Source organism: Lepidochelys kempii, chromosome 1, assembly GCF_965140285.1.
Source record: "Lepidochelys kempii isolate rLepKem1 chromosome 1, rLepKem1.hap1, whole genome shotgun sequence".
Taxonomy (NCBI): Eukaryota; Metazoa; Chordata; order Testudines; family Cheloniidae; genus Lepidochelys; species Lepidochelys kempii.
Window position 1 is genome coordinate 29,350,185 of NC_136380.1, and position 17,121 is coordinate 29,367,305.

Sequence of the window (17,121 nt, forward strand, 5' to 3'; positions counted from 1 at the left end):
ACTGACACTCTAAGGCCTTGTCCACACACAAAGTTGTCCCACTTTAACTATACCAGTATAGTTAAAACAGTACAATCCCCGCAGTGTGGAGACAGTTACACCATTATAAAGGTGGTTATCCTGGTATAGCTTATTCCCATATGGGAAGGGGAATAATCTATCCCAGGATAAGGCACCTTCATACCAGTGTAACTGCATCCACCATAGCGGCTTGTACCAGTAGAACTATTCCAGTCAGTAACAAAACACACCCCTGTCTGACATAGTTATACTGGTACAATAACTGTGTGTAGACCAGGTCTAATTCTAATATATGCAGCATCCACACTGCTCCCACAGGCACAAACACTATGAACCATAAAGAACCAGAGATTGTGCATGGAGGAGATGAGGGTACAAGGCGTATTGCTGCTGTGCAACAGCAGGGCAAAGTTGCAGTCTCTGTGCTCGGGGGCATGCAAGGGCTGCTCCTTGGTATTCCCCTGGGGTACAAAACACCCCAATGGGGTGGGAAGGAGGCAGGACAATGGTCATGCTGAGGGGACCTATGTGGCACTCCTTTAGGCTGAAGTCTGCCTGGAACTCCCCTCGGGGAAGTGTGGGCTCACAGAATAACACAGGCAGGGCTGTGCTACAGGGCAGCCTGAGCCCAAAGGAGGCTAACAACATATTTAAACTCAAGCATGGCTTCTGTGTCCTCCTAAATGTGGCGGGTGACTTCTGAGCTCTAGTTGGCTACATGCATTCATTCCCCTGAGCCACTCTGACACTGGAGAGATCCATTCTCTTGCCCAGCATCTCATTAAAACCCCTTGCTACTGACAGCGCTACTCCCACAATGTTTCTTTGATGGTGGTTTTAATATAACTCCTAAATTATTTTGTACATAAACATCTGGATGGAATAAAAAATATCCAGTAAATTTCACATACACAAAAATGCTTTTCACCAAAATTTCACAATTTTTATTTTTTTACTACAGTTCCAGAACCATAGGAAAAAATTCTCTCTGGTCTCTGTTTTATATTTCATACACAGCTCTGAAAACAGGAGTCTGTGTCAGATTCACTCTCCTTAGAGACATGTGTGAGGCCAGTTTGAAAGTGTTTATTACCAAGAGCCAGGGAACTCCTGGCCACAGTAGCAAATTCTAGCCCTACTCTACATCCTGGGTGTAGCAAAGACCCAGATGTTCGTATGAATAGCTGGTTGTGGGTGAGCTTGGAAGCCAGAGGAAAATGCTCACTCTCCCTGCATGAGATGGCTTCCTTACATTGTCAGCCTTAAATCTGGGGCTGGCTTCCAGTTTAGTACTCTCTGAATGACTGGACAGGCTCATGCATATTGGAGAACATGCACAGAGTATAGCTCATTATTAAAGGAGTATGTCCTTATAAGCCCCACAGAATCCACAAAGCAACCTGATGTATAGAACAATAGAAGTATTGGAGAAGGTATTTTCTGTTCTATTCCTCTGACCCATTGCTCACTTCTGGGCTTGTCACCTACAGTACTGTAGGTAGAGTAAGGGCATTCCTCCTCCAGACGCTACCCTCTTCAACCTGTGTTCCTCCCTCCAGATTCTTTGCACGTTTCTACAAACTTCCCCTCCCATTTTCAAACACCTAAGAACTCAGTGGTCACTACAACCACCACTCACAAGGAAAAGTGATATTAGCAGAGTACTGAGGTATTTCCAGCTTTTTTGTCTTTAGTGGGGTGAGTGGTTTTGAAGAATGTTAATCACACGGTTTACTTGTGCTCTTCATTTCACACACACACACACACACACCCATTATCACCTGTTCTGTTACTTTCATCTGGCACAATCTGATTACCAGCTTTTCTATGAAGAACAAGCATTCCAGACCTTCCATAGGGAACCTCTGTTTGATAGTACTGCGGCTCTTTCAGGATATTTCCCAAGTTTGCCTTCAAATACTAAGTCACACTTGCTGGGTGGCCCCAACACACTCCCAGTCCTGAATTTCCCCCCATAATGTGTGTTCTGCACTCTCCTGGACAGTTCAGATATTAGAGCTCCAATTGGCCCTGTAGTAGTTTGCTACTTAAACTGGATTTAGCACACACTTTGGTTTAAATACAACACTGGATTAGTTTTGATTAAAGAATAAAACAAGTTTATTGAACTACAAAGAGAGAGATTTTAAGTGAGCACAAGTACAAGGTATTAAAGTCAGAAATGGTTACAAGTGAAATAAAGATAAAATGCTTCCTAGTAGCTAAGATTTAACAAAATAGACTTCAAGGTAAAATCCTTTCCACATGTTCCCAGCAACACTGCTGACCAAATTCTCAAGTTAGCATCTGTCCCCCGCCCCCAGTTGATAGGGCTGATTCCTTTGTCTTCTTAGGTGAAAGAGTGAGAGAAAGAGAAAGAATACCTGGGGTGTTTTTGCCTCTCACTTTTATAGTCCAGTCACCCTTGAAATTAATTTTTCTGTGGGTCACCCCTAGATAAAGTTCATTCTCATTGTAAGGATGGAGACGTGGAGTCTCTTGGTGAAAAAGGTTCCATGATGTTGTTTGTTAAAATGCAGATTGATCTATTCCTGCCCCACTCCATTGCCAAAGAATGGCCACTTGACCAGTGACTGCCTATCAACCCTGACACCTGACTAAAGGCGTTAGCTTGTCCTTTGTCTTTGAGGAACAGGTTTTCCGCCTTCCTCAGACTTGTCTGGTAAACTCATTTCAGTCATAATTTCAGCTGATGTTTATAACTTTATGTATAATGTTGCTACACACACTTCACCATGATATTATTGACCAGCAAGTTATTAGTTTTCAAGTGATACCTTACAAGACATATTTTTTACAAAGATTATTACAGTGGTGTGTAGGGTGTGAATTCAGGGGGCATTCAGTCACATTTGCCTCAGATGAACTTTACAGGCTCTTCAGCTGCCATGCATGCTGCTTGTCCTCTGAGAGGGAGGGTGGGAATATAGCAAAACTGGGCTGGTTTGATCAACGAACTGAGATTGCGACATCACTGACAGTCTCTAACATGCATTCCACTGTGTGCACACTTAATTATATTGTTACACTTTTAAAGGGGAAAAATGTGACTTCCCGTTAACTGGGGATATTTTAGTGTGCCAAGAAGATCAATACAAGACAAAGGACACTACTCTGAGATTCAGGACAATCCCTCAAACTTCAGTCCCATTAGGAACCCTGTTAAAAAACTCATCTTTATGCATTACCTGAGACTGAATATAAAAACATAGTGCCCTTGCGAATGGCACTTCCAGGATCACATTCTTCAGTTTACAAAGCTGCATCAGTGTTTCAAAATGGCAGATTAATTTACAATGAAAATGGGTCAGACAAGCCATCGGTCAACAGCGTAAGTGGATGATGGTCCCGTGTTTGCTGCAGTATCTGCCAAGTAGAGGGAGCAATGCTGCAGTTGAAATAAACATCTTTGAAGGCTGGCATCTTCTATGGTAGGACTGTGCATTCCACTCATGTGCAACCAGGCGGCCTCAGTTGTTGATGACGCTGTTGGAAGTACCGGCTAGGAGACTGAAAACTGTGTTGCAAAATATAATTAGTTATTTTGCCGCACTCAGCAGAAACACAATACAGAGTGCCCCTAAGACACAGTATCATAAAACACTTTGCAGGGAGAATGCATTATGAGCTCCGGAGAGAAGGAAGGTTTAAAAGGCAAGATTTAAAGAGAGGTGTATTCAGTGGTTGAAAACTAGGGGATGGTGAATGAATGCCAAGTAGGTCTCTGGGAGAGGGACTTGTCTGTACAACACCAGCACAACTGGAGTTCCAAGGTGCTACCATAATATACAGAACAATAAGGTATAGTGAGGGAGGAAGGTAAGTTTGGTGGTAGAGTTGATAGATGGAAGATTATTATGAGATCAGGTATGTAAGATGGACTATAGAGGGCCAATCTTGAATTCTATTCAGAGATAGAATTTTGGTCCTGCTTCGAGCAGGGGGTTGGACTAGATGACCTTCTGGGGTCCCTTCCAACCCTGATATTCTATGATTCTATGATATTCTATAACTAGGAAGCCAGTGAAGGTCATGGAAGATAGTGAAGGACATGACTTCATTTCCTAGAGCTAGAGTGTGATCTGCTGGAGTATTGTAGACCTCTAAAGTTTAGAGTAAGAAATTAGGAAATCCCATCATGAGGAAATGTTGGGCTTGACTACACGGTGAGATAAAGTACTCTACGGGATATGATTTCTAAAGTGCACTGACGTGTTGCACATTAATTGGTCTGTGTAGACCCTGCGGGTGAGCTTTAACATAAAGCTGCTTGAAGCAGAACTATGTTAAAGCGCACTAGAGAACCTTTACAAAACACCAGCAGGGTCTACACAGACCAATTAATGCACAACACATTAGTGATCTTTAGAAATCATAGAGTGCTTCACGCCACCGTGTTGACAAGCTTTTTGTTAGTTAATGCAGGAAGACATTGCTACCCACTGCTACACATTTTGTAACTGATTTCTCTTGGCAGTGAACAGTGTTAATAAAAGATCATTTTAAAAATGTTCTGAATCAATGGTACACCTTAAACCTAAATTTTGGTAACTAGAAGAAAAATAAGGAAAGCAAAAACAATTAACATCATTAGGTCTTTTGTAGACATAATAATTTCCCTGGTTTTAAAGACATAAAGTGCCAACAATTCTAGTCTCCGAGCCTCTGGAATCACTTCTTAATCCCTGAAGCCAAATCTGGAACATAACATAGCTGATGTTATGCCAATTCCCATCTTATTAATAGTTTCTTTAGTTGCCTTACAGTCTAAGTCTGTCTGTGTCTGCAGTCTTCTGTGAAAGTTTTGATTCCTGCTGCTCCTCAACCTCCAGCTTTATATCTTTTATATGCAAATAAAAAATTATCTGATTGGCTGCTGAATAATCCCCTTTAGTTCCTACTGTGTTTTTCAGAATCCTGCCCTACAATTCAGTTATGTTTAAGTTATACAAAGTTTTGAATAGGTAGCGCAAAAGGGAACCAAAGCTTAATTTTATGTTACTTTAATCATATAAAATTAATATAATTAGGCCTTATTTCCCACTGACTTAAACAATACAATTACATGGATGGAGTCACACTAGGTGACTCAATCGCCATAAACTATCACTAAAGGTTATGGGACAGATTTCCAAAGAGGAGGTAAGTGCCTAACTCCCACTGACTTTCAATGGTAATTGAGCCCCCAACTTCCCTTTGTGCCTTTGGAAATCTCTCCCTACAGTTTCAGTGACCAAAAGCAAATCAGCCCCAAGGTGCTATTTAATGATGTTGACAGAGGTTTCATACAAACAGGAGTAAAGACCTCTGGGTTTTGGAGCGGTAGGTATTGGAACATCAAGCTGTAATTAACAATCAAGACAGGCAAAAAAAGACTTTGGAGACTGGGGTCAGGTCTACATTAGGAAATTATAGTATGTATAACTACGTCACTTGGGTATGAAAAATCCACACCCCTGTGTGATGCAGTTAAACCAACCTAACCCACGGTGAAGACAATGCTAAGTTGATGGGAGAATTTTCCTGTTGACATAGCTCAGGGTTGGGCAAACTACAGCCCGAGGGCTGGATCCGGCCCCTCAGGGCTGTGGATCCGGCATGTGGGATTGCCACCCCCATGGCGCCGTGGGCCCCGCGCCGCTCCCAGAAGCAGCTGGCACCATGTCCCTGCAGCCCCTGGTGGGGGGTGAGGAGCAGAGGGCTCCATGTGCTGCCCTTGCCTGTGGGTACCTCCCCCGAAGCTCCCATTGGCCGGGAACGAGATTGCCTACAATGGCATATTAGCAAATATCTCTAACAACCAGAGATTGGAGACTAGATGGGGAAGGTTCTGAGTTACTACAGAGAATTCTTTCCCAGGTGTCTGGCTGCTGGGTCTTGCTCACATGCTCAGGGTCTAACCAATTGATACACTGGGGGTTGGGAAGGAATTTCTCCCCAGAACCCTGGGCATGGGGCCAGCAGCAGAGCCCCGGGTGCAGGGCTGGCAGCCGGGGCCAGCAGTCGGGACCAGGGCCAGGAGCAGAGCAGGGTGGCACTTGCCCCCTCACCTCCCCATGGGGGCTGGCCTAGGCCTCAGCCACACAACGGATGTTCCTCCATGCCCCTGAGGTGGGCATGCCCCATAGTTTGGAGACCTCTGCCTTAGAGACAGCACCTGAGAGCACATGGGCATGAGGGTTTTAGAAAGTATCACAATATCTGCTACTCGTCTGACAATTTCAGCCAATGATCACATGTGCCCCCGCTAAGCACATATCACACAAACAAGGAGTGTCCTCCCCACTGAAACAACACTATGGCTTTGTGTCTCAGATCCACAGGTCTGGTACTCTTGAACAACTCTGGGACAGGCCCTGGGAGGACCCCTTCAGAGTGCCAGCCCCCTTCGGGTAACACTCTTTCACTAGGGAGTCAGCTACTTGGCCTCATTGCCTCCATAGACCGAACCTCAGAGCCTTCAGCACCGCTGCTTCACACTGTGAGCTTCCTCCAGCAAGTCCATCTGAGCTGGACACCTGAGAGAGAGAGAGATGTGTACACCCAAAGGAAGCCATACACCCCCAACATCCTTAAACTGGAGTGACTCTCAGCTGGTGACAAGCGTTGTAAAAGCAGAAGGGTTTTCATGTGTCTGGAACACAGCACAGAAAGTCCTTGGTTAACACAGAGAACAGAAAGTCACAGCATAGTCCATATTGGTCAGCCCAGCCCTCTGACCCCTCTTTAGTCCCCGTCCAGGAGCAACTCCTGCTTCCAGCAGTTCACACTTAACAACCCCACCTGGCCCCTCCTCAGTGCTTTGTCCTTGTTCCCACCTGACCCCCCTCCTCAGCCCTTTGTTCTCCAGCTGGTCATACTGGCTGGCTTCCTGCAGAGGGAGGGCCATCCATAGTCATTAGGTGCTAAGTGCCAAATGTCCAGGCAATTGGAATGGTCATTGTGTTCTTGGATTGTCCATGGCATGGGGGATCTCTGGGTCTGTCCTAAGAGTAAGTGATCTTTTCCCACTGCCTAATTAACCATGCACCACATAGGGAAACTGAGGCACATACCCTATTCATACAAAATATTATGAAAATATCCCACCCCATTTCACACTTTGTGAAAGCAATGCAAAATGACAATACGATCAGTAGTGGCTGCTCATGGCCAAATTAGTGCAGTCACACCTGTTTGGTAGAAGGATGCTTCATCTCTTACAAGCTGTGTCGGGGACTCTGTCCCAGTGTATCTCACTTCAACTCTTTCTTCTAGGGCAGCTTTTCTCTCCTTCAAAGTTGTAGTCCCTCTGGGGTGCGAACATCATTTTTAAGAGCTCGCTGACGTGCGATCTCCATTTCCATTGTGGGATGGCTTCATTGATTTTCCATTGAAATATCTTATCTTTAGAGTTCCACAGCAAGAATCAAATGAGTCATAGACTGTAGTTACAAACACAGGACATTTTTTGCCACCCAAATGATTTCTTCAATGATATTCAGGTACATGAATTAGAAAACCCTCATAAAATTAGCAAGCAAAGCAGTATAATAAAGCATAGTGATGGTACGCTTGGGCATACCCTTTATATCACTGGGAAAGACTGAAAGACTGCTAGATACAGCAGCAAAATCATAAATCAAGTTTGAATAAACACACACAACCATTACACTGACCTTATGTTGAGTTGTACTATTTCTGCCATTAATATCATTGTTGACTTGTCATGCCACTGCAGAATAGGATTTGCAGAGGACTTTTCTAGCTGTGGTAGAAAATAATAAAGTGATACAACACGCACCTGCATTTTAGAAATAATGGTCCAGACATTGCCATTTGAGAGCTGTACAGAATTCCTTGCTAGCTTCACAAATGAAAGCAGACACGAAAGGCTTTACAAAAAAATCAGACCATTGAAGGGAAAAGCTCTATGTTTTTTTCTTCCGTTTTTTTCTTTTTAAATGAACGTGGTGTTTTTAGGAAGGAGAGTCTTGTGATTAAGGGACTCGGGCGAGAGAGGGGGGCAATCCCTGGCTCTGTCACAGATTGCCAGCGTTCCCCTGAGTAAGCCACACAGCGCTGGATTATCACTACCAGTCCAGCCTGGGTGAGGAGCGGCACATATCTGCTGTGCTCCAGGAGCGGGGAATGCACTATCCTGTGTGAGCCGAAGGTGACAATCTGCTACTCTTCCCTTGTTCAAGGTGCTGTCTTTTTACTGTCGGGGCATTCCCCCTACTCCTGAACTGGCTGGGGGAAGTTGGAGGGAGAGAGGACACAGCTAAAGGCAGGCCCATTACACAGCCCTGGTCACACACACCCCATCCACCTGCACTGGAGGGGGAGCAGCAGCTTGGTAGCACTACTTTCCTCTCCACCCCCATGTAGGCTCCAGTGAGGTGGTTAAGCCATGCAGGGGAGTGGAGAGGGTTGCTTTCCTGCACAGCCATGTAAGAGGGCTCTTGAGTGAGCCCTGAATCTCTCTATGCCTCAGTTCCCTCAGTTCTGCCCCATTTCAATCCCTATCTCTGGAATCTCTCCTTCCTCAGTCTCCCTCCCTATGGCTATTCCTGCTGTCTCTCCTCCTCCTCCCCCGCATGTGCTACCACCTTTCTGAATGCCTCTGGTCGGGTCCCACCCAGAGACTTCTCTCTCCATCATGGCCTCTGACTCTCACCCCCTGTAGGGGATTCCTTCCTCTCTCCTCCACAGCTCCCCTGCCCCCCTCATACTTCTGCCAAAGCTGTGTGTTAAACCGCATAGAGGGAACGGAGGATCTCACCCTGCCTTGGGAGGCAATCAGGTGTTGAATCCTCTCTGAACGCTCTCTGAACGCTCCTAGCTGGGGGAAGGAGGAGTTGATGGGGCAGAAGAGAATCAGTCACCTGTGCCAGAGCAGAGGCAGCAGCCACATGGCACCCTCCGTGTTGTGTTGGGATTCTGAGCTGACAGCCTGCCATAGCCAATTGGGCTGTGAATAAAAGAGAAGAGGCCCAAGCAGAAAGATGGTGAGTACAACTGAGGACTCAGAAGGTCCTAATTCTCTGGTGACCAGCCTAGCTGGTTCCCATTTCAGTAAAAAATGCATTCAGCTGTCTCAGGCTGGGAGGGTGAAAGGCTACAGAAGCAGAGGACTGGGTCCCAGCTACTCAGGATTAGCCTGACTTGACAACCACTGCTTTCCTTTGCCATGTGTGGACCTGTCTGTTACACACACAAAGGTGGTCCAAGTGGGCAAGGAGAAGGAGGAGGAAGGTTAAGTACAGTTGCCAAGGCCCAGAGCTGTGCAAAATAGCTATAATTAACTTCCATGGAAGGACTCTGTGTGGATTCGCGGCAGTGGTAGCTTGGTCCCCTCCCTCCCACGTAAAGGGAGCAGGATGTAGTGTTTCTCCTTTTAAGTTATTCAGGAGGGTGCTTGCACATGTTCTACAGATTTGCTTTTCTTCTTTCCATTCATCCAGTGGTGGATGTAAAGCTATTGAACTATTAGACTGGGGAGGGACAGTGGATGTGAAAGCTGGCCACAGTCCCACCAAGCCAGCCCTTACCACTGAGCTTCAAACTAATGGCAAAAGACACGGTGATGGTCACAATGAGAAAACAGTATCATTCCCACCTCATTCTGAGCATGATCTCCTTGTTGGTAGGCATGCACATGAAAACAAGAGCGGAGGGAGTCACGATGGTATCCATTTCCAATTAAAAATTTAGCAAGCATTTTAAAGTCCCTCGAACAAGTGACTATGTTACACTTGGATGAACATTGTCAAGTTTTATCAATCCGGATAATATGTTTTAGCTGAGTTTTCTCTTGCTCTTAATTCAGAAGAGAATTTAGAGATTTTTCAAAGGGTGCAACTATTGGTACTACACTGGTTTACAGTGTTGATCTTTTTGAAATAAAAAAATACCACTGAGAAAGGGAAGTGTATGGGTAAGACACTGGCCAGTGATTCTGGAGATCAGGGTTAAATTCCTAGCTGTGCTACTGACTGCCTGTATGACCTTGAGCAAGTCACTTCCTATCTCCCACCATTAGTCTGGTGTGTCGGTAGAGTGTAAGCAGTTCAGGGTAGGGTCTGCCTCATATTGTGTGTGCGTGCGTGTGTGTGCACGCACACATAGCATTTTGTGTACATACACACAATTGGGACAGTGGCTCCTGGTTATAAGTATAATGTAAACATATAGTAACACTTCTGAATAATGGCCCAAAACACTTTAGTAACTTTTAAAATGTATTTTTAGTGCCCGTGAAACATGAAATCCTTCAGCAAAGCCCTGGAGACACTGGCCAAATTTTTCAAACCTCCTGAATCCACATCTAGGCACCAAAATAGAAGTGGCTTGATTTCAGTTTTACGACTGTACATTAAATGGTTTTATTGTTCAATAAAGGGATTTTACACCTTCCTGTGAGACCACTGAAACTGGCCTCAGCTGGCGACAGGAGACTGGACTACGTGGACCGTAAGTCTAATCATAGAATCATAGAATATCAGGGTTGGAAGGGACCTCAGGAGGTCATCTAGTCCAACCCCCTGCTCAAAGCAGGACCAATCCCCAACTAAATCATCCCAGCCAGGGTTTTGTCAAGCCTGACCTTAAAAACTTCTAAGGAAGGAGATTCTACCACCTCCCTAGGTAATCCAGTCAGGCAATTCCTGTGTGCCTTGCTTACTGAGAAATGAACTAAGACCATCAGCTCATTTCACCTAGGTCACGAATAGCCACCAAATGGTAACAAATTGTGATCATTACCAGCTTAGACTGGTTTTCACCAAATGATCTAAAGATCACGAGTAAAGATCTTCCAAATTGTGTGTGTGTGTGGGGGGGGGATGGAGGGGGTTTCTGTGTAAAATTTCAAGTTGTGGGCAAAAAAACAAACCCCCAAATATTTTGATTCTGAAATGCCACTGTGGTGCCTCATAGAAGTTGTAGTTTGAATGCCTTAAGCTCCCATTTGCTATGATTAGCCAGACTCCCTGGTTGGACTACATCTCCCATGATGCATCAGAGTCTTTCCTGTTAGTAAGAGGGGGTGGTGCATCATGGCAGTTGCATGGCTACAGTACTTTGTGGAAGATGAAGCTGAGCTGGGAAGCCTGGCCCATAAAGGAGAATAAGAGTAAAAGTCTACCACACTACAGGTCTCAGGTTTTCCGAAGCAAGATTTCAGAACTGAAATGGTTTGGTTAAAGGGCAAAATATTTTGGTTTTCAGGCATTCTATTTTTCAGTGACAAAATGAAAATTTCTGCTGAAAACAGATACTTTTCACAAAAAGTTCCATTTAGTTGAAAACCTAATTTTCTGTCAAAAAATAGTAAAGTCCTGATCATCCAGCTAGTCCCTTCACTGTGATAAGTTCTATTGGTTTGGACCATCACTGCAAAATACTGTCTTTTTAAAAAAAAATAAAATAAGGATGAACTTTATCTGTACAGTCTGGAAATCAGCTGTTTTCTATTGCATTTACACTTCTTTCACCATCCGCAATAAGTGCTTCATGTTATGGAATGTGTCTCCAGATTGGTTTGCGGTTTGAACATAGATACCTATCATTACAAGGATAAGCACACACTGCTCTGTGATCTATCTAAAGAGTTATAAAGTGCCCCAAAAACAGTATTTAGCCACCAACGAAATGATAATAGTACAGGAAGCTATTACGTGCACTAGACAGAGATAATTTTGTAATATAAGTTCCTGCTGACAAGGAAACTTTCAACAGAATTTGTAGCCTATGTAGATTGTCAGGTTTGGGGCAGGGACTGTCTTCTTGTTCATACAAACAGAGAAGTTAGACAAAAACATAAAATACTCTTGCCAAGCTTGTAATGTAACATTGTTTTATTTCTTGGAATTCAGAATAACACACAAGAACCCAAAACAGCGAGGGTGGGGGGAGAAAGATCAGGCTGTTTCCTAAAACAGAGAGGCACAACTCATCCCTTCTTTCTCTAGGCTGGCTGGCTGGCTGCAGACTGACTGCTGCTAGGCTCTGTTTGCACATTTCCCAGAGAGTTCCCTATCCTGAAAGTAAGACCAGGAAAAAAAACACCCGGAGGATGTAAAGTGACAGGTTACAATTTCACTATACTACTACAGTGGGGTCCTGGTCCATAAATAACAATAGCCGGTTACTGGGAAGTTTGGCTCTAAACATGGCTTGTATCAGTATGGGACAGAATGCACTGATGAGATGAACATGGATAGGCAGTGGGGTAGGTGCATAAGCACAAGCACAATTGTGATAGGATGGTGCGTAGATGCAAATTGAACAGTCTTTCATGTAACCGGTTAAGGTGATTGTCCTTCCAATTGGCTGCAGGAACCCAGGTCATAACTGTAATGTGGACAGGGTCTTTGTTCTCTATTTTTCTTGCATTTTGCTCTGACAGAAAACGAACTCAGTTCTTCTGAACTGCTGCAGATTCCCACTGTGAGTGCTGGAAGCTTTGCCATTCCACTGGAAAACAGGCCACCATGACAATAAAGAGCAGCGCTTAGATACGGGCCAATGGTCGCTCCCATTTTGGACTGACACCAACCAGTGCAATTTTTTCTTTGAACTTAAGCCCTTCTTTAGGGTATTCTATTTTGCATGTAGTTATTTATCTGCAAGTGAACCCCATTAGGGACAGGCAGAGACACCGACTCTAAACAACTACAAAAAGCACACTTAAATGCTTAATCTTTTTCTCTGGGATATTTCTTCACCACTTCAGTTGAATTTACCCCATGTTTGCAAGCTTGGCGATCTGGCTAAATCAGCAATATTTGTAAAGCTTTCTTAGCTCACAACGAATGCATTCTTTGCCCTGTTTGTCAGAGTAATGGAGCGATTATTACTGAGATCTGAGATGTGATTGCACATTATGCGGAGGAGGGTGGGTGGGGGTTGGAGAAATAATGTAATAATGAAATTCATTGTCATGGATAAATCTGTAGGCACACGTAGATGTTTTTCCCTTTCTCTGACCTACTTGGTCCTCACATGTCTGGCTCTGCTGAGACGGCTGTTTATCCTGAGTCGAGGTAATGCAGGGGTCATGAGCAGATCACACTCACTTCATGCCACAAACAGGTTGGCGTTTGTACATCTGTATTTAAAAATAAACCCTTTTTGATTTCTTTCTGCTTCAGCATGTGTGGAATGTTCACAAGGACTAGAAGCTGATGTCCTTTTGCAGGGGGACCTGTACATTTCTGCAATAGAAGTAGGAGAATTTGTATGGAGCAGCTCATACTTGCATAGATAAGAAGTGGGGGAGGAAACAGAATTTGTCCCATGATCCCAGAACAGAACCCAGAACTCTCCAAAATGCCCCTCATTGCCATATCTAGCCATCCAGTGCCCTCTGATTGCAATGCACAGAAGTTTGACCAATGCAATGCAAGCTATTCATACATTTTAAATATTGATTTTCCTGTCCTTCTATTCTAAATCTTTCCACTTCTATCATTTACTGTTTCCAAATGTTAGATATCTCTTTGTTTTAGGGACCTATCCTGGTCTGTTGCAAATTCCCAGTGTTGGCACACTTCTTACTTTATTTTAACTCTCTTTATATTTTTGTTTAAGTATCACAGTCATTTTGGCCCAGATCTTCAAAAGCATTTTAGGCTCCACTGAAATTAACGGAAGTTACATGTCTAAGTACTTCTGAAGAACTGAGCCTTTCTTCCTAACTGTGGGGCATAGACTCCCTGAACCTTGAGAAGAAGAGAAAGGAAATTCCTTTATACATCCTCTCCATCTAGATTTCAATATCACTGACTCTATAGTTCTATAGTTCCTCTGACTCTTCAAGATGCATGTTTAGAGCCCATGGACCAAGCTGATTTTTTCTAAAACTCCTGAGTGCCTTGTATTTACTACACTTTTGATGAAAGTGGCTCACTGATAAATCACTGGGGGAAATCCTGGAAGGAAGGTCACCTTGGGATTCCTGTTTTTGTGACAAATCCTGAAACTAGGTGAGGTTTACTTGCTTTGGTATTTCTTTCTATACCCATCGGGTCAGGCTCATCAAGGTTTCATGAGCCTGAGCTGAGCTATGCCATCCAAAACTTGAAACCAGGCAAAACACACCAGTTTAGTCTGTTTTGCTTTCATTTTCAAGGTACATGGACTCAAAACTCAAAATGAACTCAGTGGGGATCCAGAGTCGTGCAAACCGAAATCACGGAGTTTTGCACAGCCCTAGTGGAAGGGCTCTGCAATGACAGAGACCACCAGGCCAGCAGAGGAGTTTCTATGAAATGGCATTCAATGCTAAAGCCTACTCCAGAGGGGAAAGGCAGGGTAGAATATGCAGTCCCCCTATATTCTAACTGTTACTAGAGCCAGGTATTCTCCTTCTGAGGGTACGGAAGCTCTGGACACATCAGAATCTGAAGCGTGGTGATACACAGAGCCTGTTCAGAAGTTGAAGTCCTTGTGCCACAAGGCATAACTCTGCAGTGACTCACTATACCCAGACCTCAGGGAGGTTTTGGAGGCAGAGTGATGGAGAAGCTGGTGGATCCAGCAGTCTTTTTCCTCCCCTGGGCAGAGAGGGAGTTTATCAATTAGCATGCAGTGCATGTAGCCCATAGGATAGAAGGATTCCGCACTCCTGTGGAGATTCCAGCCCACAAGGCCATCAGGCATGCTGTGAGGTACAGAATTTAGCTCTCTGTTAAAAGAGAAGAAATAGTTACTTATTACCTGTACAAATATAGAGATGGCTCAAAATGCTAGGAAGAAATGAAGGAAGTAATGAACATTCAAGAAAGCAAAACAAAGCGCCGGAGCTGAGGTTCAGATGGGGCTTTTTTTGGTGTGGTGGGAGTAAAAGCAGAAAGAAGCAAACAAGGATTCAAGATGAGTTCATCCCTGCTAAAATCCTACCTCATTGATACACATCTGCGTTTCCATGGCTGTGCAGAGCTGAAACTGCCTTCATCAGCTCTTGTTGTTTTAGGCTTTGTTCGGGGCTATTTGTGCAGTTCCTCTCCCCCCCTCCCCCCCAGTCAGACTCTGTGGTGCACAGGGTCCAACTCAGCCAAAGCTTTATCCAGAAAGCTGCACCCAACACTTCCTAATCTCATAAACAAGAAAGAGATGACTTAATACCCTGGAGCAGAAAGAGTTTTGCAATAACAGTACAGAGGAGGCAATCTAAAAACATTGTTTGTTTCAGTACCAATGCAGAGGCTGCAGATAATTGACAACAGAATGGTATTTTCTAATCCAGTGAAATTACATTTTATTGCAAACTGGCATATACCAGTAATTATTGTATTTGTATAGTAGTTCCAGCCAGCATTTGACAGTGAGCTGATTAAATCACCGAGGTGGAACTGAAGGGTATGATTGCAGTGCATCTAGGCTGATCAGCATTAGCATTATCTGTGATGTCAGCTCTTTTAAAGGTTGGAAGTGCAACTGTTACTGCCATGGTGCTCTCACCCCTTTATGGTCCAAGGAACTACAGTCCAGAGGTGACCACAAAAGAGTCATACTGGTCATAGCGCTATTCACCAATGCGTGTTGCTGACTCTCCTGAGTCTTGTGATAATTGGTGCTGTTTCTTAAAGCCCCAGTTGTCTGAGTCATATGAATACATGAGGATCTCAGCTTTCATTTACCAAAAAAAGCAAGTTTGAGTCCACATGGCTGCTGAGAAAAGCTGGAAAATGTGACTCCAGCATATCCAAAAGCTCAAAAACCAGAAGGCAAATAAAAAGAACATTTCCCCCTAATTTTTTTTAATTTCATGGTTTTAAAAGCCCATCTAATGATTTTAAAACTTTTGGGGTTGGCAATAATGAATACATTTATGTTTGTAATAATATAAATGCATTTTCAAGGATTATCCATTTGACACTTCGAAGAAACCAACACCAGCTGAAAGGACTTTGCTGCCCTAGATGAACTGGAAATGTCTCTTCTACTCAGTCCAATCGACTACTGCATGCTAAGGGACTAAGTACTTCAGCTGGGACCAAGCCTTCCAGCTCAGGTAGCCAGACTTGCAGAGTTGGAGGTCGAGCAATGTGGACATTGTGGCTCAGGCTGGAGTAGGGTGTCCAGACAGCAAGTGTGAAAAATCTGGATGGGGATGGAGGGTAAGAGGAGCCTATATAAGAAAAAGACCCCAAAATCGGGACTTTCCCTATAATATCGGGACATCTGGTCACCCTAGGCTGGAGCTTGGGCTCTAAAGCCTATAGGGTTGGGTTAGCCTGGGTGACTGAGCTTCTGCCCAAGCCAGAACATCCACATTGCTGTTTTTAGTGTTCTAGCTTGAGCCCTGCTATCATAGCTCTGTCTACCAAGGCCAGGAGGCTTGCTCCCAGCTGCAGTGTAAACATTCCTTCAGGGCCCAGTCTTGGTCCTGCTGACATCCATGGGGGTTTGGCTATCAGCTTCAATAGGAATTAGGTTCAGGCGCTGAATAGTGTATCTGAGCACATAGTGAAAACCTTTCCACATGAATATTCATTTGAATTCTGCGATGAAGTGGGAATTTCTTGAAATATTTTTATGAAGCCTGTGTGTGCCTCAGTTTCCCCTGTGTGCGCCTCAGTTTCCCCTGTGTGCTGTATTGATACCTAAGGGGTGGGAAAGGGCTGTTTGCTTTCAGGGTAGGTGAAGAGCCATAGGTATGGGTGTCATTTAACTATATAGGTCTTGGTCCCCATACCGATGGAGCATCTGAGAAAACAATGGCAAATCCAATTGCCAGGACATTGATATCTAGCAACCAACTACCCAGAGAAATATGGACTTCCCTGCTTCTCAGCAGGGGGGCTGAGCCACATCTCCCCAGCTCAGGAACAAGGGACTGGAGCGGAGCGAGATGGGGAATAAGAGTTGGCTGCTGGAGGTAGCTGGGGTGGGGTTTCTAACCTGGGATTCAGACCAAGGAGGTCGGATGGACGGAGAGACAGAGCTTGGACAATGGCGTTCACTACAGCTTGGCTGGGTGCTGGGCTACCCAGAACGGACTGTGCTTTAACCTTCATTCCTCTGTGCTAACCTGTGGACTTCCTATGCTGTGTTTCAGATGACTAATAAACCCTACTGTTTTGACAATGC